At 35.1% G+C, this 24520-nt stretch overlaps 1 long non-coding RNA gene across 1 annotated transcript; it reads left to right on the top strand.

Annotated features, from left to right (window-relative positions):
• The first annotated feature begins 19574 nt into the window (after nt 1-19574).
• Nucleotides 19575-22443, top strand: LOC146994382 (uncharacterized). Its single transcript, XR_015043868.1, has 2 exons — nt 19575-19944; nt 22244-22443. It is a non-coding gene; the product is annotated as an uncharacterized LOC146994382 (long non-coding RNA).
• Nucleotides 22444-24520: the final 2077 nt, after the last annotated feature.

The raw sequence follows: 24520 nt of genomic DNA, 5'->3' as shown, positions 1-24520 counted from the left end.
GAAGTACGTTCACTTTTACGTTTTGCCTTTAACAACTCCATTTTAACAAAACGCCTAAATCAAAACTACTCGAAATCACACAAACGTCCTGTCAAACGGACGCCAAACTTTTATGTTGAAACTAAATAACGTTTGCATAATCCGAGTTCAGAAAACAAAACATTTATTTTACATATTTTGAAGAAATAACGTTCTGAAACAACATGTTTCATCTACACAATCAATCGACGCTTTCACCAGAGCATTACGCCATCAAACCTGGCACACATCCAAAAGTTCAAATTGAAGAATTACAGAAGCGTTGTTGCCACACAAGAAAAGATATATTGTTACAACTTCACACAATAATAAAAAAAAAACACACTTTTGAAAAATAGACAATAATAATAAAAATAGTAATAATAAAATTCTTAACAATATTTTCTCGATTATGCAACAATATCGTTGGCAAAAAGCCACAACTTAAATACTTGGGCGTTAGCAAGTACAATTTGCATAACCAAATTAACGCGTTTAATTCTGGCCGGAAGTGGAAAATAAGAAAGAACAGTAAAGTTTTTAAAATAAAATAAATGATAGTGAACTTAAGAACCTTACAGGCTCACTTATTTTATAACCTTTTCCTTGTAATGACATTGAAGACTTTAATCATGATCATCTTATTGATGATGAATTTATTGATGTTTTGCATCAATCATATGATGTTAATATTACAGAAAAAGATACAGTGTGTCTAATTTACATTTATGGATATGTTTGTAGATCTGTATTGAGAAGCATTGAAATTGTAATGTGTGCAGGAAAAAACTAATTCTTGACATTCATAAATACCTCTGCATTCAAAATATTTACAATCCTAATATCTAAAATGTACGAGAAGTTATATGTTTCATCAAACAATCAACTTTTTCTGTATTAATGTTTCTCATCATGGAGAAAGCATTATTTGGAATGAGTAAAAGTATTTGTGTGTGTGGCAAATCACTGCATGATTTGTTGAAAAACTGTGCTACACGCATTTGCAATATATTGCTGAATAATTACTGTAAGGCTAAAAATAACAATTTAAAGGAAACCAATGACGAAAAAAGAAAAATATGTAAATTAAGTAATTCTGGATTTAGATGTAATAAATTCTAGAATATTAAATTTTAAAGTTATATAGTAAGTATCTGCAAACTGTATACACTTGAGCTATAGAAATATACTGCGGCCCGCCAGTGGCTGAGTGGTAAAATTGCTGAACACTGTTAGTTCGGTACCGATTTCAATCCCGGCGCTGGCTGTATGGGTATTTTCGTTGTTTTCCCCATATGTAACTTGTTCACGAGCCAATTTTCCTTAGAAAGTCCTCCACGAAGGCATTCCTCCACTGTGCATGTGTGCAATGTTGTGGGCATTTTTTACTCTTCTCTATCATCAAATAAATGTAGAGTGTAATTTTGATCAGATGTATTTTCTTTCATAAGAAGTTTTAAAGCATGATATAATGCTCATTGGGATTGATTGCATAGTTATGATCTTGCTTTGTTTTTAGAGAATTTTGAATATATTTTTGGATATGCTATATGATTTACTGTATAACGTTTTTGCTTATAAAGCATCTTTAGGATCAATCCCCCCCTTTTTTTTTTTCAATATGTAGATTCAACTTAAGATCTAGTAACTAGGAATAACATATTAATACGATTTAGGTATTTCACTTAATGTCCACTCGTGTATTTATTATTATTTATTATTAAAAAGCATCGTAGGACCTCGGATTGAATATTGAAAAATTTTTAAGGGAATAAAGAAAAGAAATAGCCTCTTTTTCTTCAATATCATTGCACAGAAAAATATAATTATAAAGCAATATTTTATTATATTAGAATTAACGTGTTGATATTAATTTTGTTACGAAATACTATATACGTTTTTTAATATTTAAGCAGTATAAATCAGTCTGCTTAATTTCAGCAATATAGATTAATCGGAGAGCCTAAGATACATTTTCTTCTTTTTATTACGAAATGAAAATCATCTTGTGTTGAGCTCATTATACATGTTATATTTTCATTGATATTAACCTACTATATAATTTTTATAAATATTTTTCTGTGCATATGTTTCCGTTTAATTTTTCAAATTTTATTTCCGTATAAAAGTTCAGATACGTTTTCAGTTTTATTTAAATCTGCTTCGCTAAATTTATAATATCGCTCAAATCTTATTTTATCTTCTGTTTGATAAATCGGTAGAAAAGTATTTAAATATTACAATATAATATAGCAAGTTATTAATCCTAAAATTGAAAATATTAAGTTGTAAAAATTAATTTCACTTGACTTTTGTGTTTGAAATAAAAAGTGACATAAATATGTGTCGATCGCCTTCGCTTGTGGCGTCACAAATCTTTGGAGCAGGATTGTAGATATCCAGTTGTCCTTGGGTGTAGTCCCAGAAGCCAACTTAATATTAAAAATCTAATAAAGATTTTCAACGTTTTATGAAAATAACTGAATATAAAACTTCAGTTCTTTACTTCGGGCATCTCAGCCGACGTGCCTAGGGTAAGCTCCTCAAGCGGCTTTTTATATGCCTTTTGTCTTTCTGTACACAAGCGTGCGCGAACACACCAAGATGCTTAATTGGAGAGTCTAGTCATTAAATAAATTGTATAAATGTTGAGAATTTGGACTTCGACTATAAACACCGACAACCTCCTCCCCGAAATAGAAAATAAACTCTCTATACCAGTGTCCAGATAGCGAAATATCCAGCTATCTGTCCAAAACCGAAATTACCGATATTACAATAACAATAGTTTACTAGTTTATAAAATAATATGATCGGTGATGAAAAAATATAAAAATCTGGCAACTAGGTACCTAATCACCTTTTATAAATTGCCGTGCCGTACTCTTAGTACACCAGTTAGTGTGCTCCTGTCTGCCTTGAGTATCGCTGATTACTTGAACGATGAATATCTATCGTAGTGTTTAAGGCGTCTTAGGTTAGGTTTCGCTTTTTATCTTGTTTACATTCTTCTGCATGCTTGAACAACTGAAAACTATACATCAGCGTAAGTTTTTAATAACCATGGAATTTAATACTGTGCTATAACTACTATTTCTTTAACTATAGGTAGATTAAAAATCCATAACCAGGATGAGTAAGAAGGAAGCGAAAGGCACATATATTTAAATATGATTGTAGGCAAATGGTAATAAGAATATTACAATTAACTTATGTAGTAATTCTTGAATACTTTGTAAAGTTTTTTTTTGGGGGGGGGAGAGAAAAACACACTGGTCCGCGAAATTGTTTCGTAAGTTTTACCGGTGAGCGGACCAAAAAAGGTTGAGAAGCACTGCTCTATAGACTTTTGCGTTTACGTCCATGCAAATCTTGCCCTCCCCTCCAACTCCCGTGAAGAAAATGAAAAACTGGTGCCTGTGTTCATTCTTACATATGGCAAAATGGCAAATTTTTCCTGATAGGAAAGGCTAATCCGTCCCCCCCCCTTCCTACCCTCACGGAAATTTTCAAGAAGCAAAAGCCGTATTTCACTGTATACATTTTAAATAAAAATATAATAAAAACGATAAAATAAGGATAAATAGAAATTATATTAAGTAAAATAAAATAAGAACGTACTTCATCAAATGGACTTTTCTTTTCCAATAATAAAAACGATGAAATAAGGATAAATAGAAATTATATTAAGTAAAATAAAATAAGAACGTACTTCATCAAATGGACTTTTCTTTTCCAATAATAAAAACGATGAAATAAGGATAAATAGAAATTGTATTAAGTAAAATAAAATAAGAACGTACTCCATCAAATGGACTTTTCTTTTGCAATGGTAGTAAGGTTGTTGTGCATCGAAAATTTTCTTCGCCAACCACTCACTGACTCAGTAAATACGAATGTGCAGATGATACATAACACGTGGCTTTTTCTAGACACATGGAAAATGACCGTTATCTGGTACTAGATGCGCAGAAGGGTCATAGTGAGTAATGAACAACGTCTGCGTATGTAGTCAGGCTAAGTACGGTATTACCTAGATTTAAACTTACTTGCTCACAGCGTGAATTCCCAACTCGAACTTCTTTGTATGATACTATCCCTGACGATTGACGGATGGGTGACAAGGCATTGATGGATGAGCTGGAGAGGAAAGGTGGGGAGGGCAACACCTGCTGTTAGGAGGTGTTAGGAGGGGGCGCGAACTCCCATGGTCCCTGTCCTGTCTAAGCATTCAAAGAACATTTTTGTTCTTCCCCGATAAGTGCACATTCTTTTGCATTAAAAAAAAAAAAAAAAAAAAAAAAAAAAAAAAAAAAAAAAAAAAAAGCTCTGTGTTGTTCGCTGGTCGGCGCCCGCCTGCAAAAAAGGCCTTGCGAACCCGCTTCCGCCGGCCCTGATTGTAATGTACCGAAGATACAGAAGATACCTCCCCGTCAACATTGCATTGACATTAGAATAGATAATGCTCTCATTCCAACCGCAAGCTCCTACAAATATTTTGGCGTCTTCATTGATTCTCAGCTTACCTTTAAAGAGCACATTAATTACGTGACTAACAAGGCTAACGCCGCTTTTATGGCTTTGTATCCACTCCTAGAAAGGAAATCAAAACTAAATATACAGACTAAACGGACTCTGTAGCTAACGCTAATTCGCCCGATACTTCTCTATGCTGTGCCAACTTGGGCTACTGCCTGCAAAACTCACAGAAAAAGATTGTTTTACAAAATAAAATACTTCGCTCCATGACTAATGCAAGTTGGTTCATTAGAAATATTTAAATCTATTAGAAATTGAAGATACCTGAAATCCAAGAACAAATCCTTATTTTCTCTCACAAATTTTTCAACAATGTCATGAATTCACCGCATAATGCCATCAAAAACCTAGCGAACTATGACTCAGCAGAGGAAAATACGGTTAAACGACCACACGGTCTATTCACCACAATCCAAAGTGGTGAAGTGTAAATATTGTAAATACTTTGCATATACATCTTCAATCTCATGATTTAATCGCATTTACTCATTTAACCAAGTTTCAACTTTGTGTTGTGTTGTGTGTATGTATTTTCTCATTTTATTTACTTTGGCGAAGCTTCGGACTATTATGAACTAAAAGACTGTTTTGACGAAGGTAATCTTTGCATTATTTTATAAAAATTGTGTTTTCCTAACTCAGTGCATCGTTAACCGATTCTGCTTTATAAATGCTTCGCTGCGATTGGCCCACGTAATTTACTTTTTCTAAGTATATATAATTCTCAAATTTTTCATGTTATAAATATTACTTATGTTTCGAAAAAACTTAATTTGAATAAACAATGATAGGAATATGTAAATTTTACGTTGTTATTTTAAAATTCACACAACAAATTTGACTAAAAATCACATCCGGTTATTATATATTTACTTGAGCACAAATTAAAATGTAGTTAAACACATAAAAGGTACAACCTGTAATGTAATTATGATCAGACATTAAAGTAAACTGTTTTCTTTTCCATTGAGAGCTAGCCACGCCCCCTCCACTTGTTTACTTATCGATTTGCCATCTCATATAAGTTAATTACGAATATCAGTTTTATTATTACTATGAAAAGGTAAATATGAGAACTATATATGTTTCTTCGTGTACTTTACACAAAGAAAATACTCAAAATCTTTCTTGAAGGCCATTGAAACACACATTTCGATTATTCTACTTGTTTATGCACGTTTTAAAACATTCTTTTACATGGACATGAAGTCAGAAATGTAGACATTATTTCGCTGCAACAATTCTGTGCCTTTTAGGCCTTTCACATCTACGCATACAAAATGAGAAAACACACTGAGAACTTGAAACCAGCTGGCGTTTTACCTCACTTCCCTTAATGAGATAATCGTTTTCTTGCCCTCACGTGGCGTGGCTTATTTCCTTCCCCCTGCTTCACTTTCTTTGTACTCCAATAGCAGGGACGCCATCTCCATGTATTCTAACCTCCTTGTACTCTCACGTATCCATGCTCATTTTCAGTCAACGAAGTTCCTAGTCATGATACACTGCTCCAGCACCTACGCATAATTTGTACGACCCAAGGAGGTTAGAATACATGGAGATGGCGTCTCTGCTGTCGCAATACGTGGAGAGTGAAGCCGGGGGAAGCAAATAAGCCACGCCTCGTGAGGGCAAGAAAACGCTTCCCTTACTATGTGAAGTGAGGTTAAACGTCAGCTTGTTTGAAGTTTTGAGTGTGTTTTCTGATTTCTTATGTGAAGACGTGAAAGGGTTATAAGGTACTGAATGGTTACATTGAAATAATGTCTACATTTCGGATTTCATTTTCATATAAAAGAATGTTTTTTTAACATGCATAAATAAGTAGAATAATTGAAATGTGCGTTTGAAAAGCCGTCAGCAAAGAGTTTGAGTATTTTCTCGGTGTGACGTGCGCGAAGAAACATCTATAATTCTCAGATTTTTCTTCAATTAATGGTTTGAGTATTATACTCGTAATTAACTGAGTTGTAAAAGCAAAACGGTAAGTAAACAAGGGAAGGGGGAGTGGTCAGCTCATCGTGGAAAAGAAAACGCGTTATTTTAAAGGTGTGATCATATTACATTACAAGTCATATTTTATGTATTTAATTTTATTTTCTGTTCAAGTAAATATTTAATAACAGGATTTAATTTGGGGTGAAATTTGTGGGAGTTTTAAAAATAACAATGCAGAATTTAAATATTATTTTTTATCATTGTTCATGCAATTTAATATTTTTCAAAACGTAAGTAGTATTTCTAACATGGAAAATTGAGAATTATACCTGTATATATTTAGAACAACTAAAATATAATCAATTAATGGTTTGAGTATTTATTTATTTATTTTCACAATACCTTTATTGCTAGCATTCATTAATGACAGCATGTAATTACATAATGCATTTCTCATTTAACTCATTTTAATGAAATCAGTCCCTTTGTACTGTATTTTTTTAATGGAATCAGTCCCTTTGTACTGTATTTTCCCTCTGCATATCCTGATAATCATTAGAATTGATACAATTATCAGCACTTGCAGCCGTTTCCTTGGATATGTTTTAAACATGCACAGCAAATTTTTATCTAACTTTGAGCAAAGTATAATTAAATAAATGATAGTATATATGTTAAAAGAATATTTCCCTGTGAAATGTAATACCGGATCCTGCTATTTGTACAGCCGAAAGCGACGCAGGAATTTACCATTTTGGCAGGAATAAAAATTGCTTCTCGGAACAATATTGCAGCCGTCTACAAGATGATAGAAAATGTAGAAATAAAATGAAATGGCGGGAAAAAGTGAAGGAAAAAGCGCGCGAAGGATCCACGGTCTTTAATTTACGAAACTGGGTGTGGCTAGGTTCTGCCTCATTGGCTGAAGAGCTCGTCAATCTTTCTAAAGCCACGACTACTAAGGGCATGCTTTCCCCCACTTTTTGGCTTCACTTGGACTGCGCGCAGGGCATCTCCATGTATTCTAACCTCCTTGGTACGACCATTTACCGATGTTTCAAGATGAATTAATTTAAATAACTACAAGTTTCTTCCCAGTATGACTTGCGACCTCTACGATTTCGCCTGCGGACGCGGTGCTACGACACCCTTACTGAACTGTAAAACAAAAAGTGAGCTGCCTTACCTGATCTATAGGCAAAACCTCTTAGTAGTTGTTACCTAGTGTAGGAAAGGATGATTTTCATTTTCATTTTCTTTTTCTTGAAAATTAGAAGTTTGGACTTGTCTGCATTAATTGCGATTTTCCACATGGAGCACCATGCCGTCCGCCATATTAGCAATCTTTTACCGCGTTGTTCGAAAAGGTTCTTTGTTGTTGTAGTCAGAGGTGCTTGGATCTAGTTATGTGGAATTCTTTAGAAGACTTTTTAAATGTAATGCTGTAAGTGAAATGGTTTTGGCTATTGGGTGAAAACTTTGCTCTTGGTTTTCATAATGGTCATTCCAAATAATTGTCTAAACGTTTTCATGGTATTTTTTTTTTAAAGTTGTTGTCGGATAATTATAATGTATTTCAGTGTTTTCAAGTTATTTTGGGATGCTTTTGATTATCTTTAATTATTTTTTCTGTTTCAGTTAGTTATATGCAAATTTTGCTTTTAAAATTTCACTGTAAAATTTTAGCTATGGATTCATAAAAATTTATTACGTATTTTATGGCATGTGTTCCCCCCTTTTTAAGTTTACAGAATTAAATGTACTCATTTGTTGAACAATTTTGGATTAAATAGATTTTTTGCAAAATTAAAATTATGAAAAATCCAAGCATACAGCAATTTTACAATTTTTAGTTTTATAGCAAAGGTAGAAAATTGTATCATCAAAGAAAATCATTTTTGTAATTTTTATTTTAAAAACATTTATTCCTAATTTTATAAAATAATTTTTGTCCCAACGGCTACAATATTTATTTGATTCAGTAAATTATTTACAAAATTTCTTCCCAGGTTTTAATAATACCTATAGTTTTGATTTTCAAGTTAAGTATTTAATCTTATATTAATAAATGTAAGAAGTATTGAATATTTTGCGAAAAAAGAATAAAATCAGCTATTTTAATAATTTATGTGAAATTCTTTAAAAGACCTTTTAAGTGTAATTTTAATAATCACTATGAAATACAAGCAAAATTAATTATTATGGTTAAATGCAATTTTAATATTAGAATTAAATGTATAAAAATTTTTAAAGATTCAAAAGTGTTATCACTATGATGTATTACAAAATATAATTGAAATAAAATTCCGTTATAGAAATTGTGCTATAATACTCATCTATAATTTAAAAAAAAAAGCAGCACAATTTAGAATTTTAAAGAAAACTTTCAAAAATTCGTTTTTAAATATTTTAGTATTTTTTACATATTTACACCAATAAAAAGCATAAAAATTGCAAGAGAAAATTGCTTGTTTGATATTTCCTATTAGTTCAGATTTAAAATATTATTTTCTAAAAGAAGTAGTTACAAATTTCCTTACAGGGTAGGAAAAGCTAGAAAAATATCCAGTCGACGAAGATCATATGCTTTGTAATAGTGTCAGAGCGCTAAGCGCTCTTTTACTATGTTTCATATTAAAAATATCAGGAGTTAGAGTTCGTTAATGAGCTGTCCGAGACTGGTGTTTGAGCATAGAATTGAGGTGAGCCGTTCTTCAACCGGCGAGGCGGTGGTGGCGGGGCCACACTAGTCTAGCAGTGACGTGAAAGGTAATGTAGTGCTTTTGTATAGTGGTAGCTGTAGTGACGGTGTCAGTATTAAAGCCTGTGTTATGGGGCAAGTATATGTGCTGGGTACCTGTGTTTTTCAACAGGGATTGGAGTATATCGAAGGTTTGATATTTCTGGATTATGATGAAATTGGACTGATTGAAAGAAGTTGGTGGAGAGTTTGCGTATATATTCTGCAATGGTATTGATATTGAGATCTGTGTGAATGGTGTTATTTGGGATAAACCAAGGTGCATTTACAATTTCACGAAGCATTTTGTTTTGAAGAATTTGTAGTTTTTTGATGTGCATTTTTGCCGCTTGTCCCCATATAGGGCAGGCATAGAGTAGAGCAGGTCTGAGTATCATTTTGTAAAGTATGACTTTGTTGGATATGGAAAGTACACTGTGTCTGCCTAAAAGAGGCCGCATAGTGGCCGCTGTCATTTTAAATTTTTCTGTGACAGCACTGAAGTGTTGCCTAAAGGTGAGTTTGCTATCCAGAGTGATCCCTAGGTATTTCACCTCGGAGACCCATTCTATATCATCATCAAAAATTTGGGGTGGTGCTGGGGTGTAATTCGAGGTACCTTTACGAAAGATGATTGCTTTTGATTTATTTGTGTTGATTGCTATTCTCCAAAGTGTGAACCAGTGCTCGAGTGCTATGAGGTAATGCTGTAATTGAAGTCGAATGTGATTTGTATGTATTGCCCTCGTGAGAATGGCCGTATCATCGGCGAACAGTGCTAGTGTGATAGTGTCATCTTTGGGTATGTCATATGTATAGATATTATAGAGTAGGGGGGAAAGAACTGCTCCCTGGGGGACGCCAGCTGTAATGGGTCGTATGGAGGAGTGCGTATTGCGAATTTTGATGGTAAATGTGCGATTACTAAGATATGAAGCTATAAGTCGAATAAGATGATCTGGGAAGTCCAACTTGATAAGTTTGTAGATGAGTCCTTTATGCCATACTCTGTCAAATGCTTTTGACACGTCTAAGAAAATTGCTCCTGTGGGGATTTTGGCATTGTAACCATCTGTAATGTAATTGATGACTCTTAGAAGCTGATGTGTAGTGCTGTGTGAATGATGAAAACCAAACTGTTCTGAGGGTGTGTAATGGCTGACTGGAATGTTTTTGTGAATGAAATACAAAATAATTTTTTCCGTGATTTTAGATAGGCTGCTAAGCAGGCTTATTGGCCTGTAGTTCTGTGGAAATGTATTATTCTGTTTGGGTTTTGGGAATACTATGATAGATGCATTTTTCCAGGCTGATGGGAAATATGAGTATTTGATAATGGCATTGATGAGTTTAGTAATGTATGTAATTCCATTTATGGGGAGATTTTTTAATGCCTTATTTGGGATCCTGTCTTGGCCAGAGGCTTTCTTATTTTTAAGTGCACTGATAAATTGTGCAACAAGTGTTGGTGTGGCAAGAAAGGTGAAATTTAGTGGAGCTGGAATGCCAAGATAGCTATCAACCACTGTGTTGACGTGATCAATATGATCATTGTCATAAGGGACTGGATTTGGTGTAAAAGAGTCTTGAATGACATCTGCTATTGTGTTGGCTTTGTCAAGATCAGAGTAAACCATTCCCGACGGTCCATGTAAGGGGGGGATTTGCTTATAAGAGTTTTTGAGTTTACGAGAGATGTCGTACAGTGAGTTATCTTCAGTGGATAGTGTATTTAGAAAATTTGTCCATTTGCTGCTTTTGTACTCCTTGATTGCTCTTTTTATACTGTTTTGGAGTGAATTTAGTCTGCGTTTGGCCTGAGGGTCTCGGGTGTTTTGCCAGAATTTGCGTACTCTATTTTTTATGATAATCTGCTCCCTTATGTTGCGTGGAAGGGGTTGGAAACGTCTGTTGACATAGAATGTATTAGTAGCGTCATTAATGGCTGCTTTGATCTGATTGGTGAATTGTTCAATTTCCTTATCAATATCCTCTTTATTATTAATGAGGGGGTTGCCTGGGACTGTACTGGAAATAATATTAGTAAATTTGGGCCAGTTTGTAACACCAATTGAGCGTAGTAGTGAAGGAGGGCTAGCATTTGTAAAAATTTTCAGTAATACTGGATTGTGATCTGAAGAAAGTGCTGGGATTGAGGTAATTTCATGCTGGTATGGAAAATCCCTTGCGATGAAGAAATCAATAATTGTAGATCTGTTTAGGGAGAAATGCGTGGGTTCTTCTGGTGCTATCAGTGAGTAATGATTTTGATTAATGAGATCAAAAAGTAAGTTGCCGTTTCTGTTTGCTCGTCCAGGATTCCAGCTAGGGTGCTTTGCATTATAGTCACCTCCTGCTATTGAATTGGGGTGTATAGTGATCAGGCTATTGAGTTCTGTAATGTTAAGGTGATTTGTGGGTGGTATGTAAATATTGGTAATTGCAAATGAGGTATTGTCAATTGTGATAATGACGTTGACGTTTTCAAAGCTGTTTGTGAGCACTGGCTTGTGGAAGTGTGAGATACTGCTTTTAACATACGTGATGACCCCGCCGCCTCGTCCTGAGAGTCTATCACATCTGTAGGCAAAGTAATTTGGAAAGAGGACCGTCCTGGCTGGCTTGAGATGAGTTTCCTGCACTAAAATAACATCCGGCTCGAATTCTAATATGAGATTGCTTAATTCATCTTTTCTGGAGTAAAGACCATTGGCATTCCAAGTGAGAATGCTGTAGTATCTGTTATTATTTGCTGCTGGAGAGTTAAATGTGACTAGTGATTTTTTTCAATAATGTCCACTATTATTTCTATTTTGTCAAATATTGAAGTTTTTTGTTTGATTGTTTTTATTCCGTTTTTGATGTCATTCCATATGACTTTTAGCGATTGGAGACTGAAGAGGTCATCAGAGCTTTGCATTGTCTCTGAGGTTTCTGTCTGGGCTGCAGCAGCTGGTTCTGTGAGTGGCGGGAAATTTTCTGAATTGCTTGTCCAGGGGTTATTGGCAGGCGGCTGGCTTGGGATGAAATTGTCAGTTTTCCTTTTTGTCTTTGGTATAGCTGGGCAACCGGAAAAGGACGCAGGATGTGGTCCCCCGCAGTGACAGCACCTTGCAGGTTCTTCTGGTTTTAGTTTACATTCGCCGGACGTCGATCGATGTGGGCCCCCACATCTCACACACACCCATTCTCTTGTACATAATAATGAGTTGTGGAAGAACCCCTGGCACCTATAGCACTGTGGAGGTCCTGGTTTTCTTTTAAGTGCCTCTATGGTAACTCTGAGATAGCCAATGTAAGTGAGGTTGTAAATGGTTTTGTTTTGCTCGTTTCTTGGCAAATGCACTAGAAAGAGCGGCATTGGTTTGTTCTCACGTCTATTTCTAAGATTAGATATATAGGTAGCTCCATATCCTTGATTTCTTAATTCTTGTACTATGTACTGATGGTCCATAGTAACAGGAAGTCCTCGTATGACAATTTTTAAAACCTTTTCATCTTGAAGTTGGTAAGTGTGTGATTTTAACTTTTTCTCCTTAATGACTTCTCTCACATATCTGTGAGCATCTGCATCAGGGAGAGTCACATGCAATTTGGTGCCTTTTAATTGGCCTGTAATTGTTTTCCCTGTTTGAACACTAAGCTCAGCCAGGAATTTATCAGCTTGAGGGACATCATCTATAATAATTGGCGGGACTCTGATTTTTCTACTGTTCGAGGGCTCAGGGGCCGCCGGATTATGTGTACCCTCACTTTCATTATCCATTTTTTCCTCATTGTTGTTTATATTAATTTCGCTCATTTCTGTTTCTAGTCCACTGTATCTGTTAGCGGTTTTAATGGCAGGTTCAAGTTGTTCTGTGTCGGAGTTTGTAGAAGCCGAAGAACGGCGCCTATGTCTTTTACTTTGCTCCTTATATGGTTCTCCATGTAAGGCGTTCATTAAGTGGTCGACTTTTTGTTCTAATTCTTTAATTTTTTGGTCACGATATTCAATTTCAGTAATTGCTTGGTTTTCTTCTAATACGCGTGTTTTGTTTAAGATGCATATTAGGAAGTGTTGCAGTCTATGTGAAGCATGATAAGTAATTGTTTCACTAGTTAATATGTCTTGAGCTAGTGCAGAGAGTCTAGCGCATTCCTCAACAGTGGAGAGGATGTGTAATTGTTTTTCCAGATACGTGATGAACTGATCAGTTTCTGCTTCATTTTGGAAAAGCTTTTTTCTTTCTTCCGGATAAGCAATGATCTTTGAAATTGGTGAGCTAGGTGGTGAGTGCGACATTTTTTCTCTATTCTTTTCTGGGCTGATATCTGGTGGAATTGCAGCAGAATTCTTAAAATGTTCTGTCATTGTGTATCATGTAATACTCAAAGAGAGTATCGACCGCAGGAACAGGAGAAAAAAAAAACAAAAAATTGAAGAGCCACTTTGCCCGCACCGCGCCGGGTGTGCAATAGGTGGAATCTCCGATGAATACAACCAGTGCCTCTGTCAAGCGCCGACACGCAAGCTTGGAGGGTACTCTGGTTGCAGAACGACCAAAATTCTAAGATATTTCTTGTTAATCACAAGAAATTATTTGCACAGAGTGATTCTGTGCGATAAGCAAATATGGCACAATTGCTTCGTCGATACCAAAGCTGCCACGTGTTAGTCCTAGTAATTCCACGAGACGAGCGAGGGGACGGAGCACCTTCACGCTCGGAAGTCAGGAGACAACTAAAAATATCCAGTCCTGAAAGCATGCAGTAGCTTTATAATTATTTGGAACCTTAATTATGCTTGATAAATATGCTAAATTTTTGAAAAACTATCTCAATTTCAAAAATAAAAATATGTAGAAATTCTAATTTGTGAAATGAAGCGCTACAACCAGCCTTTTTCTTGAGAATTTATACACGCTGCAATAGGCAACCGATGTTAAATTTCTGCAAGTCGTCCCTACTCCTCCGGATGTGATCAATGTGACAGCCGGCAACGCCTCAGACGAGGGAGAAAAGCCGTTTGGGTTAGTCTATTTCTTATAAGGTCCATGGTCGATTATGCATGACGTTTGTATGAAACCAGTCGGTCACTGTGGAGCTGACTTGAGACGAAAACTCATGTTTGTATGGGGTAGTGTTTGGTGTGACTTGCTTTCCAAAGTGCTCTGCAAGAGTGTTACTCTTCTCAATGTCCGTGAGTGCAATGCCGTGATCGTGATAAATAGGTCTATTGACTGTGGGCTTATTCTTAAAGCGTCTTACAAATGACCATAAGGAGTTACTAAGCTCGTTAAAACTCTCGATCCTTTCATCCCAAAGTTCTTTGCGATGTTTAGTAATCTGCTTTTTAATATCTCTATTAAGTCTGTTCATACGTTTCTTGGTGTTCGGATCACAGGTGAGGTGAAATCTTTTCCTAAGCTTATTTCTTTCTTTGATGAGATTTTTGATCCTGTTAGGTAATTTATCGGTGACCTGACTTCAAGGGATTTTTCTAGTAGCAGTGTTATAGGCATTTTGAATATCTAAAGTAAGCTGATTGGCAGCAAGTTCAATGTCGTCCAGCGTGCGTAGACTTTGATTATTACTGTGACATTCAGATAGAATTTCGTAAAAAATTTTCCAATTTGTTGTATTGATATGATCTGCCAGGACATCTTTATGCGTGCCTGAGGTCACAACGACAGGGCAGTGATTCTGACTCTAGTTCTTGATGTACTTCAAGATTGAAGGAGAAGGAGGTGGTAGACAGGAAAATATCCACAGGAAAATATCTGCGGTAGATATGTGTATTCACTTGGCACATGAAAATAGACAGGAAGATTTTGAATAATCTCGGATAATTTTATGCCATTTTTATTCGTCCTTCTACATCTCCATTCCTGACTTTTGGCATTCAAGTCTCCCGCATGTATGACTTGCTTATTGGTGTCCAGAATTTTGGCCAGGTAATTGATGTCTAATATATTACTCGGCGGGTTGTACATTGAGTTGAAATAAACATTTCCATAGTGCGGAAGAAGGACAGAAACAGTGAACTTATAAGTTATAACTTATACTTATAAGTTGGCCTTGGTCTATCTCTTATAAGGTCCATGCTTAGTTCCACCCATTTATGGACGTCACACAGCTCCACCTTCTCAACTTTGTTTATGCATTGTATTCTGAGCATTTACCAAAACTCAAATCTCCCGAAGAAAAACTTCTACTCGCTTTGAGAATTGTGGAAGAAATGATCAAGTTGGATTTATAATTTCAGCATGGACTTTCAAATATCACAACTAAATAGTTTCTCCTTTTTAGTTACCTAAGACCACTTCAGATGGCGTCACATTATAGACTCAGCGTTCCTGCTCTGCCCTTGCAAGAACTGTTACCCATTACGATTTGGTCATTCTCTACACCTGCCATGTTTCAGGCTCCTCCTCCCTGCCATGCGTTCTGCTGAATCTCCGTCAAGGAGGTTACAATACATGGAGATGCCCTGCACGCAGTCCAAGTGAAGCCAAAAAAGGGGGAAACCATGCCCTTAGTAGTCGTGGCTTAGAAAGATTGACGTGCTCTAACCACACCCAATTTTGTTTCTGGTAGTCGTAAAGGATCGCAGATCCTTCAGGTCCTCTTTCCTTTACCTCTCTCGCCATTTCATTTTATTTCTACATTATGTAATTAATATAATTTCTAATTTATGTAATCGCAATAATTTCTATATTATGTAATTGCATGCTGTAATTAATGAATGCTAGCATTAAAAGTATTGTGAACACAAAACAGTAACTATGTACTCAACTATGTACTTGATTATAATTTACTTTTTCTAAGTATATATAATTCTCAAATTTTTCATGTTATAAATATTACTTATGTTTCGAAAAAACTTAATTTGAATAAACAATGATAGAAATATGTAAATTTTACGTTGTTATTTTAAAATTCACACAACAAATTTGACTAAAAATCACATCCGGTTATTATATATTTACTTGAGCACAAATTAAAATGTAGTTAAACACATAAAAGGTACAACCTGTAATGTAATTATGATCAGACATTAAAGTAAACTGTTTTCTTTTCCATGGAGAGCTAGCCACGCCCCCTCCTCTTGTTTACTTATCGTTTTGCCATCTCATATAAGTTAATTACGAATATCAGTTTTATTATTACTATGAAAAGGTAAATATGAGAACTATATATGTTTCTTCGTGTACTTTACACAAAGAAAATACTCAAACTCTTTCTTGAAGGCCATTGAAACACACATTTCGATTATTCTACTTGTTTATGCACGTTTTAAAACATTCTTTTACATGGACATGAAGTCAGAAATGTAGACATTATTTCGCTGCAACAATTCTGTGCCGTTTAGGCCTTTCACATCTACGCATACAAAATCAGAAAACACACTGAGAACTTGAAACCAGCTGGCGTTTTACCTCACTTCCCTTAATGATATAATCGTTTTCTTGCCCTCACGTGGCGTGGCTTATTTCCTTCCCCCTGCTTCACTTTCTTTGTACTCCAATAGCAGGGACGCCATCTCCATGTACTCTAACCTCCTTGATCTCCGGATTTTTTTATGTCATGTGGCCTTATTTTATCATCTGTTGGCCTTATTTTATCATGGAGCGGATACATCACGCTTCGCGCGATATTCCGGCGTTATTTGCACCGATCGACCAATTTGATCAGAATAAGAGAACTAATGATTAAGTTTAAGGAAACGAGAATTAATAGAGTAAACGCTTTTAGAAAAGCGGAACTCCTCTGATATTGAACGATCTTCTAATATATTCGATCCGTGGTTTTGCCTGTGTTCTGTGTTGATAAACTGAGAATATAGAACGAAATATATAAAAATAAATCACTGCCACTAAGAATCTAAAATTTATGCTTTTGTACAAAAACATAAACAGTTTTTAAAGATGCCTTTTTTGTCTGTGTTAATAATCAAGAGAAGACGTCGTTCACTTCTAAGAAATGACGTTGGACATTGCATTAAACAAGCCTGAGTCTCACCAAGGAGGTTAGAAGTCATCGAGATGCGCAGTCCAAGTGAAGACAAAAAACAATGGAAAGCGTGGCTTAGAAAGATTGACGTGCTCTAACTACACCCCACTTTGTTCCCTGTAGTCGTAAAGGATCGCAAATTCTTCACGCCCTCTTTCCTTTACTTTTCTCGCCATTTCATTTTATTTCTACACTAGCAGCTTCTTTGTCTGGCTTTTAAATGTACCGTAAAAATGGCCAAAGGGAAACGTTAAATTTAAAAACTGCGTAGAATTTTACTCTGTAGAACAACTTTATAAAAAAAAAAGTTATTATGTATAACAAAATTACAATGAAATAAGCAATATCCCTTAATACATATATTAATTATCCTAATAAATAAATTAATCAACTTCCCTTCGCAAAATCTTAAGAACTCAAATGGTATAAAGGAGGTTAAGAACTTTGTTTCCTAAAAAAAATCACTCAAAACTTTTCAATATCTCAAAAACGGTGAAATGAGCAATAAATAACATAAAATAATACAAAAAACAAAAAGTTCTGAAAAGCAAAGTATAATTAATGATATTTTATCTTATATTTTCAAGAGAAAAAAATTACAATGAAATAAGCTATATCCCTTAATACAAATATTAATTATTCTAATAAAAAATTAACCAACTTGCCATTCAAGGGAAAAAAATCATGCAAAACTTTTTAATGTCTCACAAACAGTGAAATAAGCAAAAAATAACATGAAAGCAACTCAAAAGACATAAAATTCCGCGCAGAATTTTAATTTACAGAATAACTTTATCAAAAACTCAATAAAAATATATTATGTATATATATATATATATATATTAACAAGCAAGGTAGTTAGTACAATACTAAAAGACAAGCAAATATGCAAATCTCTTAAAAACAGTGACATAAGAAACACGATGAACATTTTTTGCCAAACCCATATCTCTAAAAGAATGAAACTATTCAAAATGATTCGATTTCATCAAAAATCTATCAAAACAATAACACAGGAAAATTGTTGCCAAAATCACATTTTTAAAGATGTGAGAAGTGTACTTGGAAGCTTCATTTAAAAAATTTTTTAAAAATACAAAATATTATCATTTCTCCCAAATTCTTTTTGTAAAAGCAGTCGCAAGGATGAAAGTTTAACGTGTCCAAAAATGAAAGAAAAATAAACTGTACATTTTTAAAAATAAACTTTTTTTAGAAAATATCCCGTCGAAAAGGTGTTAAGCTCCCTTTGTTAAATAAATTCGTATTGAATCGATTTATTGAAACACAAAATTTATTTGAAGTTCGTAAAATAGCTTAAGTGCCTACTTTCATCATGATATGAAAATGAGTGTGTAGAGTAAAATCTCGCTTTCCTGTAACGGATTATGTCTCAAAATGACGCGATTTCGTCACAAAACATAAAATAAAAAAAACCTAATTCGAATTTCGAAAAAACCGCTTCGAGTTGCACTGGCTCTTGTGTAGGTGCACCTATGTACCAAATTTCGTACCCGTGGATCTATTAGCTTACGTGTAACGCGAATGAAAGACACACACACAGACTCTTTCTTTCATTTTATGTAGAGATTATGTAATTGCAATAACTTCTACATTATGTAATTGCATCCTGTAATTAAGGAATGCTGTATTGTGAACACGAAACAGTAAAATTTAATTTGAATAAACTATCATAGAAATATGTAAATTTTACGTTGTTATTTTAAAACTCACACAAATGTGACTATAGATCAAATCCAGTTATTATATATATACTTGAGCACAAAATAAAATTTAGTTTAACTCATAAAAGGTGACCTGTAATGTAATTATGGTCAGACATTAAACTGTTTTCTTTTCCATTGAGAGCTAGCCACGCCCCTCCCCTTGTTTATTTATCGTTTTGCCATCACACATAAGTTAATTACGAATATCACTTTTATTATTACTATGAAAAGGTAAAGCTGACAGCTATATATGTTTCTTCGTGTACGTTACACAAAGAAAATAGTAAACTCTTTCTTGAAGGCCATTCAAACACACATTTCGATTATTCTACTAATTTATCACATCCTATTTATCACGTTCTTTTACATGGACTTGAAGTCAGAAATGCAGACATAATTTCGCTGTAACAATTCAGTGCCTTTTAGGCCTTTCGCATCTACGCATACAAAATCACACAACACACTCAAGAACTTGAAACCAGCTGGCGTTTTACCTCACTTCGCTTAATGAGGTAATAGTTTCCTTGCCCTCACTTGGCGTGGCTTATTTCCTTTCCCTGGCTTCACTTTCTTCGTACTGCAATAGCCAAGGAGGTTAGAATGGCAATAGCAGAGACGCCATCTCCATGTATTCTAACCTCCTTGTAGTGTCGCACCCCCCCCCCAGTGGAACGGTGCTTCGGTACACTAGGGTACCTGGGCCGAAGGCCCTACCCCTTGTAGAATAGTTTAGACGTTTCGAATAGTTGATATGACATTAACTTTTATGATTTCATCATATTTTTTTTTTTTTTTAATTTTTTAATTTTTGTAGATTTTTTGGGTTTTTTGTATATTCTAAGTTATGATCTTATCTCCTGGACTAACCCAGGCTAACTTTTTCAGTTGCTGTAATGGACTGGAAGGACAGAAAGCTATGGAGTGGTGAAAAACCTGGAAGTCAAGATGTTATGACAAAAGCAGTGCACAAAGTGAGACCAGCCCTTGGTAAGTGTGAATATTTACATATAGACATACATATATGATAATACAAAATAAGATATATGATAATACAAAAGAAGGTGCTACATAGATATAGAAATACATTAAGCAGAAGTGCATTACTATGCTATGCTACATAATCCACTCATTTAGAATGGCCAGTGGTCTGTGTTCGTTTTCCAGATTGTATGGGTCGTACTCAGGTATCTTAATGGCAGGGTTTTGGATTGCTAACTGCCTGCAGTGAAATCTCTTGGCTATTTGATAGTAAACAGACTTAAGAGGGCGTACACCCAGTTCTTCATGTATTTTATTATTGCGCACATACCAAGGTGCATTAGCTATTTGCCTGAGAATACAGTTTTGTGCTATTTGCAGTTTACCCCGATACCTATTGCATGAGTACACCCATACAGGACATGCATAGCATAGTAATGGACGCAATATGGATTTATAAATGAGTAACTTGTTATCTATTGACAAAACACTGTTTCGAGCAATTAAGGGGAAGAGTTGAGCTTTACGGGCTCGATGGATAATATTTGTGATGTGTGGGTTCCATGACAGAGTTTTACTGAGGGTCACCCCAAGATAAGGGACTTGCTTGGCCCAGGGGATAGAATTGCCATACATGGTGAGATTCTTTTTTAATTTTTCTTTTCTTGTAAACAGGATAGCTTGGGTCTTGTCGATGTTAACTTTAATTTTCCACTGCAGGAGCCAAGTCTCCAGTGCATGTATGTAATTTTGTAAATGTTGGATAGCTGAACCAGCAAATGCACTTTGTGTGAGGATTGCTGTGTCATCAGCATACATAGCCAGTGTTGTGTTCTGTGTTGTAGGGATGTCGTTCACGTAAATATTAAAGTAGGTGGGCCCTAAAAGGGACCTCTGAGGGACCCCGCCCTTATAGGGTGTACAGTAGAATTTGTTCCAGAGACGTGAACGAAAAGTTTCTACCTGTTAGGTAGGATTTGGTGATGTTTGTGATGTAATCTGGGAAGCCCAGATTGTGTATTTTGTAAACAAGTGCCTCCAGCCAGACTCGATCAAAGGCATTGGCTATGTCAATAAACAGACCACCAGTGACTCTCTTCTTGTGTAGACCTTCAGAGATGAGCTCTAAAACCCTGTACAGTTGGTTGGTTGTTCCCAAGCCTTTCCGGAAACCGAATTGACTTGGGATGAGGATGCTATTTCGCTCCAGATGGTCGTTGATTCTGTGAAGGAGTGTTGATTGTAGATCTTGCTCATGGAACAGAGTAGACTGATCGGTCGATAAGCCTCGGGGTCTGATGATGACTTTCCTGGCTTGAGGATGGGTATGATCTTCGCAGTTTTCCATGCTTGTGGAAAATATTGTAGCTGCATAATCTTAGTGAAGAGCTTCGCTAGTACGAAAAGGATCTTCAATGGAAGTTTCTTCAGCATGGAATTAGTAATGCCATCCAGGCCAGGGCTCTTCTTTTTCTTGATTATAGCGTCGCAAAGAGTAGCGAAATAGTAGCGCCCTCTTGCGATCAGTAGAAATTTCACAAAAGAATATTTTCACACCTGCAGGCTTTGAGTATAAGTTAGCTTTGGCACTGCATTTGTGAAAAGTAAAAACTGAGAATGAAAATTTAGTATACAGCGTTACATTCCTTGTAGTACACTGTATAATTTTACTGATGTCGATCTACTAAACTGCATCGAAAGTTATTTATGACTCCACCTACTTGAAATGTCGCAACTAATTTGGGACAAAACTTTCGACCTAAGTGTAGCAACTAGTTTGGAAGAGGGAATATAAAATTTTGAGGCTGCTAGTGTTGAATACCAAGTATTTCAATATCATTGAGAGCATAGTTTAAAAAATAAAGCCATATTCACTAAAATAAAAAGTATTACCTCTATTAATTAAATTATATATATATGGATTCGACATGAATATCAATACTTCAAGTGAAACTACAAAACACTCAACCAGGTAGACACAAGTTCATGCACAGCATATTCAGAGATCACACTAATTAAAATGAGATATGCGGTTTAAAATTTTGAAGCTAGTGCTGACAGCATTCAAATGTTTCTGGATCAAAGATAATAAATAAGAGAGCTAAAAAGTAATAAATTTCGTAAAAAATCTAACGCAATTAGCGTTTCTTATAAAACATATACGTGAATGCATTTTTAAATTTCAATTGCATTAAATTTAAATTCATATATATATATATATATATATATATACGATAGGTTAAAATATCATTTATGCAGAAAACAGAGATTATCTCCAGTATGATAAAAAATTATATTTTTATTTCAGGAAGACGAAAAAATGATATGAAGTTGAACACACATACACACATATTATTAAGAAGATTGTTTATATACAGAAGCTGAGCGAAAGTAACATATCAAAAGAATTTTAAACCTTTAAAATTTTACGTGATGATGGCTTTTGTTTAAGAAATTTTGTATTATGTACTTGTATTAAATCTGCATTCCATGAAACTGATGGAAATGTTATCCGTCCAACAACTATATGTTGGGAATAATTATTTAAATACAACCGTAATTTTTTTTTTTTAAAGGAAGAAAATTTGGCAGTATAGCATGCAAGAATATACCATCCTATGTTACTATTAGTTACAGCGGCATGTTTTAATAAAATACCATTTTTGTTAATAACTAGCCACGTTTCAAATAGAGAATGTAAAGCAAAAGGGTGGCAGAATGCGAGCGTCACCTACTGATGAATTTCGCGAAAGTAATTGGAAACTCGGAACCGGAATTTCGTTCAGTCTGGCAGGTCTTGAGTGTAAGTTGGCCTTGCAGCAATAGAAGAGTCTTCGGTTAGGCCTCGGATGATTAGTTTTATAGGAGTCTTAATCTTATTGCGACAAGTACTGAATTGGATGTCATGCTTCAAAAGAACGACTAGCGCTCTGTCACGAGAATCAGAAGATTCGAAGAGAAGTGTAATGTTTCTCGAGTTAACATTCCGACGAAGTTCTTCACTGCATGTTTGTGAAAGAGTCCTCTTATCTCGCTCCAATTTGCCTCTGGTCTGGGGCAAATAATTGGTGACAATTTTTTATTTTTAATATTTGTCACAGGAACATCTGTTTTGTGATTTTTGTCATTTCCTTCTTCGTTTATGCATTCCGTTGGCTCAGCAGCAGGAACCGACGCTAATACTTTGAAATTATTAGCCGTACTTGATCGGCTCAGTAGGAGTCTTCTTAGCAGAGGATTTCTTTGCTTCAGTACTAGGAGCAGAGTGTGACTTTGCAGCTTTTGTAGGAGTAATTCATCCTTCATCATCAGTAGTTTGCGGAGTAGTGCAGTCATCTATAGTATAAAAAGCATCAGGATTTAGCGACTTAAATCTTATCTCTCCTTAACGCAATTCTACGGTTAATTTCCATAGTAATCGGATGTAAAATTGGCAATTTCTGAACATAACTTCGCTCGCAGAAAGATATTCTTGCCAGGCCAGCTTCATCAGTAAGTGCGTAAAATATCTTTTCAGCTCTGCGCAAAGCTGCTTTAACAGGTTTGCCGATTTTCAATTATAAGTTCAATTCTTCTTCATCACGAAGAGCCTTGTAGATTTAAGCATATTACAGAAGTTGATGATCGTTATCACGTATTTTAAATTCATGAATTAGAACAGCATATGCTTGATCAACGCAGACCGAACGGTGCTCGTTAGGCATAGTATAATCTGAGCAAGCGCAAGGCAGGGACGTACGTATTACAGTACAAAGTCCGTGATCCGGACTCATCTGGACTTCGGCGATACCGGATTAGAGTTTTATTCGGATTCTAGATCATCAATTTAAATATGGTAAGATGGCATGCAGAAATTATGCAATTAAAAATATGAAACCGTAATTTATGAAATAAAGAGCAATTATGATCTACAAGGTATCAAAATTTACAAAAAAAAAAAAAAAAAAAATCTTTCAATTTATTAAACATTTCTTTCAATGTAACTTGTTTAAGTAGCTTCGTTTTTTTTTTTTTTTTTCTTTTTTCTTTTCTTTTCTTTTTTTTTTTCTAATACTTCCTTTTCTATAAACAGACATAATTTTCTTGTTCAGTTACAAAGTTCCACTGTTCAAATCCTGTAATTGCTATGTCGAGAATGCCGACTAACTTGTCAATCGAAATTTTTTCGCTTTCAATAACGTTCTTTGTTACTCTCTTCACTATCGGACGCGCGCATCAAACGCGCATTCGTAAACTCTTTATGCGCATGCGTAAGTTTGTGGCTTTGAGGTCTGGATTATAGATCATTCCGGACAATGGACATCCGGATTACGGACTTTGTACTGTAATATACCTTTCGAGAACTGCAACTGGTGCTAAGCTCCTCTGAAGCTCAATATAGTGTTTGTTAACATAAGTAAGTAATATTTAATCTTTCTAACTTTTAAAATTCTTTCGTGTGCTTCTTCTGATCTAAACAAATATATGTGATGTAAAGCAAGAGAAGGAAGAATATTATTTAACTTAACTGTCAGTAAGATGTAAAAACATAGTCACAAATATGAGCATTAATACAAAAACAGTACATGTCTTTCAAATTGTAAGG

The sequence above is a fragment of the Stegodyphus dumicola genome, chromosome 11 (genome assembly GCF_044657685.1).
Source record: "Stegodyphus dumicola isolate Sdum_Otavi_A_Nest chromosome 11, ASM4465768v1".
Classification (NCBI taxonomy): domain Eukaryota; kingdom Metazoa; phylum Arthropoda; class Arachnida; order Araneae; family Eresidae; genus Stegodyphus; species Stegodyphus dumicola.
This window is presented reverse-complemented; position numbering and strand designations above follow the sequence as displayed.